General features: G+C 43.3%; 1 pseudogene; it reads left to right on the plus strand.

Annotated features, from left to right (window-relative positions):
• The first annotated feature begins 3,037 nt into the window (after positions 1 to 3,037).
• LOC145354579 (uS5 assembly chaperone PDCD2-like) lies at positions 3,038 to 3,822 on the plus strand (annotated as a pseudogene).
• The last annotated feature ends 4,316 nt before the right edge of the window (positions 3,823 to 8,138 follow it).

The following is an 8,138-nucleotide window of genomic DNA, read 5'->3' on the forward strand; positions in this document are numbered from 1 at the left end:
CCTCTCCTAGGCTTTCCAAATGACTTTGTATGGATAGGAAGTTGCAAAAACCAAGCTTCATCCCGGCAGTGATCAAAAAATTCACCCGATCGTCCATTTTTGATAATCAATATCATCAAAGCTATAGGTCATCAAAAGTCCCCATCTCTTCTTCAGAGTTGAAGGAAGCTATCAATGGACTGCACAGGAGAGTGGCAAATGGAATTCAGTCCAGATAAATGTGTGGAAATGAACCTTGGAAAGGAAAATGAGGCAAGATATTTTGAACGTAGCTGCTGTTACAGCTGGACAAGTCAGATCCCAAAATGAAACCTGGCTCGAGGGGTGGCATGGTTGAACAGTGGTTAACACTACTGTCTCACAGCACCAGAGTCCTGGATTCAATTCTGGCCTTGGGTGACTGTGTGGAGCACACGTTCTCCCCATGTCTGTGTCGATTCTGTCCGGGTGCTCTGGTTTCCTCCCAGAGTCCAAACGTGCGTGGGTTAGATTGATTGGCCATACTCAATTGATCCTAGTGTCAGCGGATTAGCAGGGTAAATATGTGGGGTTATGGGAATAAGGGCTGGGTGGGTTGTGGACTGTGTAGACTTGATGGGCTGAATGGCCTCCTTCTGCACTGTAGCGATTCTATGATTGATAGATTCTAACTTTTATTACTTTTTACAAACTGTGGCGATGAACAAATTCACCAGGAGTCTGCTGATGAATGTTCAACAAAATAATTAAAAACTTTTCTTAAATAAGAAAAATGAATTATATTGCACCAGCCAAGGAGGTTCAAAAGATCTAAATATCAAACACAAGAAAATGATTTATATTCACGAGTCCTTCACTCTAGCTATATCTTTACAGACACATACACATTTGGCAAGGTAAAACAATTTACAATTCTATCTTATACTCTAATATTCAGAATAGGTACGGGAACCAACTTGTGAACTGTGGTAGACACATCCAAAGTAAGTGACGAATGTGACCAAAGGAGATTCAATGGATTTCTCAACAATCTATCCTGACTCTTGTCACATCGTGAGCCAACCTGTCTCACTGAAACTCTGACTGGGATTTTCCAGCCCTACCATGGTGGGACCTGCTGCAAGGGGGTGCAGCTGGCTAACCAAAATTCTATTGATTTTCAGTGGAATTGGATGATCCAGACAGCAAGCAAAGGTGGAAAATGCCCTACATAACCATCCTCTGATGGTCTTCACATACTCTGTTATTTTGTAATCAGTAGTACCCTCTTGTCTTTTTCACAAAGCTTTCTGATCTCCACATTTGAGGAATTTGCCTTGGAATTCTCCGCAAACGTTGCTCAGACTCAGACAGCGTCAACAAGGATCCACTTCCAGGGTTTCAATCTCACATCTGTGACTCCTATTCCCTGGATCTCCAAGTATGCTCACACTTTACCTTCCAAGAACACTTTCAGATCTTCAGCTATGCTCGGCAGAACACCACTGCTGCTTTAAGTCTGTTCCCTCCAGCTGTCCCTTCAACTTGGAGCCTTACTGTCTGCCATTGGCATTAATTGCAAGGATTTACAAGTTAATACTCAACCTGTTTGGCTACATTGTGAACCTTGGCCATTAGGTCCTGGGACTTGAATCCAGAGCTTCTGACTCAGAGATAAGGATGTTCACTGCATCACAGGACCTCAGTACTGAAACTAAGGAATGTCAAAAGGTTCTTTGGTGATGATTCAATGGGTTTCTGAACCACACAGCACAGGAAGTTACCAAGTTCGATGCCCACATTTGGATAGTTGAGGAGCCTCACAGTCCCTAGGCTAGTGAGAGAACTATTGAACAATAGCTTGATGACACTTACTGTCATACGGCACCTAATTAATGATGAGTTAGGAAAAGTCAACAGGGAACTGGTACCTTTGGAGTTGCACCAGGCAAGAGGTCAATGCTTTCACAAAACAGAAGGATAACAGAGAAGGCCAGAGGGGAAGAAAAACAGGTGTGAGAATTTAAAACAAACTGTCCTACATAACCATCATCTGATGGTCTTCACATACTCTGTTATGTTGTAATAGTAGTACCCTCTTGTTGTTTAGCTTTGCCTTATACTAGTTTTGCTCAAGGATATTCTGTTGTTGGCCCATAACGGTTGACAGTTTTGCTGAGCCGTCACCTAATTCTGCAAAGGTAAAATGCTTAGTTCTTCTCTGTCAACACTCGAGAAGCCTGAGCTGATTAATTTAAACATGCTTGGAACCAGTCCCAGAAACCTCATATCAAACTAATCCGCTATCACTGAAAGACCAAAAAACGTGTGTTAAATCTGAGATCAGTTGTATGCGAGATATGATACCTGATTGAGGAGTGCAGTGATCATTGTTCTGAGATATCAGAAGGGGCAATCAGTAGAAGTCATGCTAGCGGAAGGGCTTAAGTGGATTGCATTTTGGTCAGTAAATGCATTTAACAATAGTATGGCAAGGAAGAATTTCATGAATTTCTCATGGATACTGAGCTGGTGATCACTTTTAGATCCCTGTCTCAAACCCCCTTGATGATAGACCATAAGACCGTAAACCATAAGACATATGAGCAGAAGTAGGCCATTTAGCCCACCGACTCTACTGTGTCATTCAATGAGATCATGACTGATCAGATGTAATAATGCTCAATTCCACATTCCCACCTTATCCTCATAAAACTTGATTCCCTTAATGATTAAAAATCTGTCTATCTCAGCCTTAAATATGCTAACAACCCAATCTCTGCAGCCCACTGCTGTCCACAAGTTCACTACCCTCTGGGAGTTGAAATTCCTTCTCATCTTTGTTCTAAATGGGTGACCCCCTTACTCTGGGTTTATGTCCTCTGGTCCTAGACTTAGGGAAACATCCTCTCAGTAGTTACCCTGTCAAATGCTCTGAGCAGAGGCAGACCTACAATGAAACACATTGTGCCAAGGCACAGAGGCCCGACAAATAGGGAGGCCCCATGCTGGTCGGGGCACCAATCAGAATGAATAGGCCTATCAGTAGCCAATGCAGAGCCACATTGGGCTTTAATTGATGGAGACCCCTCAGAGCTGGGCTTCTGATGAGCCTCCTGAGCCGGCTGCACCGCTGATTTGCCCTTTCTGTGGCCAACTGGGACAGATCAATGATTATTACCCAGTCAAGCTTGAGCCCAAAGCTCTCCTGGGACCTAGGCCCGGCATCAGGCTTTGCCACACGTGCTGTATCAAGGACCTGTTCCCACTGCAATTGAGTCCATTACCGCAGGAAGGAGCATCAGAGCATGGACTGGGGCATCAAGAGACCTGTGGGTGGCTGGGTGAAGCAGCTGGCAGTTTGTCCTCTCTCAACATTCCTTTCCTAGAGTTGAGTTGGTGATGGAGCTTGAGGACTCAGCAGATCAGAAACTAGAAAATCTTCAGTCATGAGTCTATGTTGGCAGTAGAGAGTGATTGTGTGTCTGAGGGCATAGACAAGCAGGAGATGAAGGCCATGGCAAAGCACAAATCAAAGGAAGACCACATCTTCACTAAGTCTAAGAGGAGAATTGCTCTGGTGTCTGATTAGGTTCTGTGTTCCTGCAGAGGAGGAAGTTCATTGTGGGTATCTGGGGAGAACATTCTCTCCGAAACTGATATCCCCAACTGTTCACGTGGAGACAAGCATGAATTTTCATTTCAGGTGATGCCCCTGTTGCTTAACCATTTGAAATTATATTGATTGGAGAAAGTTTGGATTGGGGAACACTGTGTTAACACCATGAACAAAGCTATGACCATGGCAATGAGTACAGTGTAGAATTTCCCTGGAGACTGGATTCCTTGGCTGATCAGCTGTAGTTATTCGTTGTACGGGAATACAACTACCCCTTATTTAAAGCCATGATGTGGAGATGCTGGAGTTGGATTGGGGTGGACACAGTAAGAAGTCTGAACACCAGGTTAAAGTCCAGCAGGTTTGTATGGAATCACGAGCTTTCAGAGTGCTGCTCTTTCATCAGGTGAATGCTTATTTGAAGCATTCATTCTGCTTGCAACATCCCTTCTTCGCAGTGAAAACTGTTACTACTTATTTGGGAGCGATGTGGGAAGCTTTCTCTACTTTGCTCACACACACGTTTGATACTACAGGTTTCTTAAAAGTAGTTCCTGCCAATTAAATTTAAATATTCAATCCAAGAGAATGTCATAGTCTGAGATCAAAGCAACTGACATTTCCAGGCAGCTTTATTATCTACTTGTAAAAGTTTTTAAGTTTAAATAACATGCTGAAAAATTGTCACAGACTGTGCAGATGAATAAATGAGAACTATTAATACAAAAAAGTGTGTAATATTGTTTGGTGACTTTTGGAGGTGAGAGCAGCAATAACAAGGATCTCTAAAATATTTTTAAAATCACCAGCAGCTCGGATTTCTTAGGCAGGGCTGAGGAGGCCAGATAGCCAGGCAGACAAGTCAGAGACAACAGTGAGATTGTGAGCTTATCTTGGGGGTGTGCAAGCCTGCGAGGGCCCCAAGCAAAAAGCGAATTCTGAAAATAGTTTTAACAATACCTGTCACAAACGTTTCTTTCTCTGCACTGAAAAGGGTTAAAAATGATTTGAAAATACGACGAGTCAGGGACTTCAACAAGTTCAGAATACTGATGATTAAAAATGCATCTTTTCAAGATTTTACCTGTGATGATGTTAATGCTGATTACATGAAGAAAATGTGTAAAAGAAAAGCCCTCTAAATTGCCGTGGATCGCAAACAACTGATGAAGAAAGAAAACTCTTAAAAATATGTCACTCTTCAATCTTCTTTTGTTTAAATTCTGTTTTTCATAGGGGCCACTATTTGCTGGTCTGATACCATGGCTGTCACATGCAGACAGTTATAACCTGTGAGGAACTGCCATCCCCCCCCCCCCCCCCCCCCCCAAATCACAATCAATATTGGTTTCATTAAATCTCTTCCGGACAAAGAACAGAATCCTGCCAGATAGTTGGCAGCAAAGCCATTGGACTCCACTTTTTTGGAATATTTGCTCCTGCACTGGACTTTTTCTGGCTGATTATGTCCTGCGTTGGCCTGTGTTGTGCTGCAGTCATATCAGTGGCTGATTACTCCATCTCGTTACTCTTAGGCCAATTCCATGTTTGCTGGCCTCAATACACACAGATTGCGATACTGACCATCTCTATCGTCATACTGACTATCTCTATCTTTATGCTGACAACAGGTAGGTTTGGGTTTCAATTTATCAATTACAAACTTATTTTCATTAGTTAAAAAGCATCAAAGCAGTTAAGCAGTGATTTGTAATTTGTTTATTTTTTGTATTTTTGTGGCTTGCATTGTGGATTTGAATTTGAATTCCTCAACTACAGGCTTGTTTTCATCAGTTACAGAGCAGTGAACATTGATTTGTGTACTTTTCTGTATTTTTGTGGCTTGTATTATGTGAGCTGAGGGCAGACGTGGTTACTTGCCTTCCAAACTATTTTTGTGTCAGCTGTACACTTGGCAATAGTGCATTCACTTTCCTTGTCCAAGTTTTAAAAAGATTAATTCATGAGAGCCACAGATGCCATGTGTGTCGCTGGCGGGCCAGCACTTATCGCCCATTGTTGCCCTTGAACTGAATGGCTTGATAGATGACATGGCTTGCTAGGCCATTTCAGAGGGCAGTTGAGAGTCAACCACATTGCTGTGACTCTGGAGTCAAATGTAGGCCAGACCAGGTAAGGATGACACCAAGATAGGGGGAACGGCAAATTGTGCGGAGGGTGTGGAGAGTCTGCAGAAGGATCTAGATAGGCTGGGCGAATGGGCCAGGAAATGGCAAATGGAATTTAATGTTGGCAAGTGCGAGGTGGCCCACTTTGGTAGGAAGAATGGTAGGAAGGACTATTACTTACGGGACGAAAAACTGCAGCAGGCGACGGTGCAGAGGGACCTCGGGGTCCTTGTGCATGAGTCGCAAAAACCCAGCTTGCAGGTGCAGCAGGTGGTCAGGAAGGCGAATGGGATGCTGGCCTTCATAGCGAGGGGGATTGAATATAAAAGTAGGGAGGTCTTGCTGCAGCTGTATAGGGCATTGGTGAGGCCGCAGCTGGAGTACTGTGTGCAGTTTTGGGCACCGCACCTGCGCAAAGATATTTTGGCCTTGGAGGGAGTGCAGAGGAGGTTTACTAGGCTGATACCGGAGTTGAGGGGGTTGAGCTATGAGGAGAGGCTGAATAAACTGGGCTTGTACTCGTTAGAGTTTAGAAGAATGAGGGGAGATCTCATTGAGACTTATAAGATGATGAATGGGATGGATAGGATAGAGGTGGAGAGACTCTTCCTGCTCAAAAAAGACAGTAGGACTAGGGGGCACAGCCTCAAGATAAAAGGGGGGCGGTTTAGAACGGAGTTGAGGAGGAACTTCTTCACTCAAAGGGTGGTGAATCTCTGGAATTCTCTGCCCATTGAAGTGGTGGAGGCTGCCTCGCTAAATATTTTTAAGACGTGGGTTGATGGGTTTTTGATAAGAGAGGGGATTAAGGGTTATGGGGAGAGGGCGGGAAAGTGGAACTGAGCCGCAACAGATCAGCCATGATCTTATTGAATGGTGGGGCAGGCTCGAGGGGCTAGATGGCCTACTCCTGCTCCTATTTCTTACGTTCTTATGTTCTTATGACAGATTTCCTTCCCTATAAGGACATTAGTGAACCAGGTGGGTTTTTTCCTACAATCAACAATGATTTCATGGTCATCAGCAGATCCTTCATTCTAGATAATTTTATTAAATTCAAATTCCACTATCTGCAATGGTGAGATTCAAACTTGGGTCACCAGAACATTAGCTGAGTTCTTGGATTAACAGCCTAGTGATAGTATCACTAGGCCATTGCCTTTTTGTAAATAATTGCAGCCCCAGCACTGACCCCTGCAGCACTTCATTGATTCACTTCAGGTTGCCATCCTGAAAATGCTCTCTTATCCCAACTCTACGTCTTCTATCAGTTAGCCAATACTCTGTTCTCAACACCGTGGGTTCATATCTCCCTAAGGAACCTATTTCTCCAAAGGAGCCACAGAATGTAGCCTTAGCAAACACTTTTTAGAAATTCAAGTATATTGTATCTACTGGTTCCCTTTATCTAGCCTGCGTGTTATCACCTCAACGAAGTCTAATAAATTTTGTCAGGCATGATTTCCCATTCATTGAAGCCATGCTGACTCTGGTTGATTACATTATGCATTTCTAAATGCTGTGCTATTACATCCTTTATAATGGACTCTAACATTTTCTCAAAGACAGATATTAATCTAACTGACCTATAATTACATGTATTTTTGTCTCCAAACCTTTTTGAATAAGGGAATTACATTGGCAGTTTTCCAATCCTCTGGTATTTTTCCAGGATGTAAGGAATTTTGAAAGATTACTATCAGTGCATTCTATACATCCATAGCAACTTTCTTCAATGTACTCAGGTCCAAGGGACTTACCAGCCTTCAGCCTCATTAGTTTCCATGGTAGTGATAGGATTTTGAGATTCATGCATATGTATTGCATTAATCAACTCTGTGATGGGCTCTCTAATCTTGACTGAAGTTTTGAGATGGTTAATTAATTAGCTGGAATCACAAGTAGGCTTATGTTAACACTGTAATGAAGCCACATTCCGACACCTATTTGGCACACTGAGGGAGAATTTTAGCATGGCCAATATGCTTAACCAGTAGGTCTTTTGGACTGCGGTAGGAAATCAGAGTACCTGGAGGAAACCCATGCAGACACGGGGAGAACGTGCAGACTCAGCAGAGACAGTAACCCAAGCCAGGATTCAAATCCAGATCCCTGGTGCTGTGAAGCAGCAGTGCTAACCAGTGTGCCACCTGGACATGTGGAGTGTTAGGAAGATATTTGCACTGCTGGTCATTTCCTTCCATTTTAATTTTCTGGCATCTATGGCTCTCATTTCCAAATAAAAGAGTCCATCTCTATTACAGGGGAGTCTCTGTGGCTCCCTTGGAGCAAGAGGCCACTCCCTTGCCTTATCCATTCCTCACAGGTGTTTTTGTTTAGCATAAACTTGCTTCTTTTCAAATTGGACTAAACAACAAGCCTGCCCCCTTAGGCTGCTCAAGGACTTTAGATCCAGCAACAAAGCATAATTT

The sequence above is a fragment of the Carcharhinus amblyrhynchos genome, chromosome 17 (assembly GCF_965287045.1).
Source record: "Carcharhinus amblyrhynchos chromosome 17, sCarAmb.v2.hapA, whole genome shotgun sequence".
Lineage (NCBI taxonomy): Eukaryota > Metazoa > Chordata > Chondrichthyes > Carcharhiniformes > Carcharhinidae > Carcharhinus > Carcharhinus amblyrhynchos.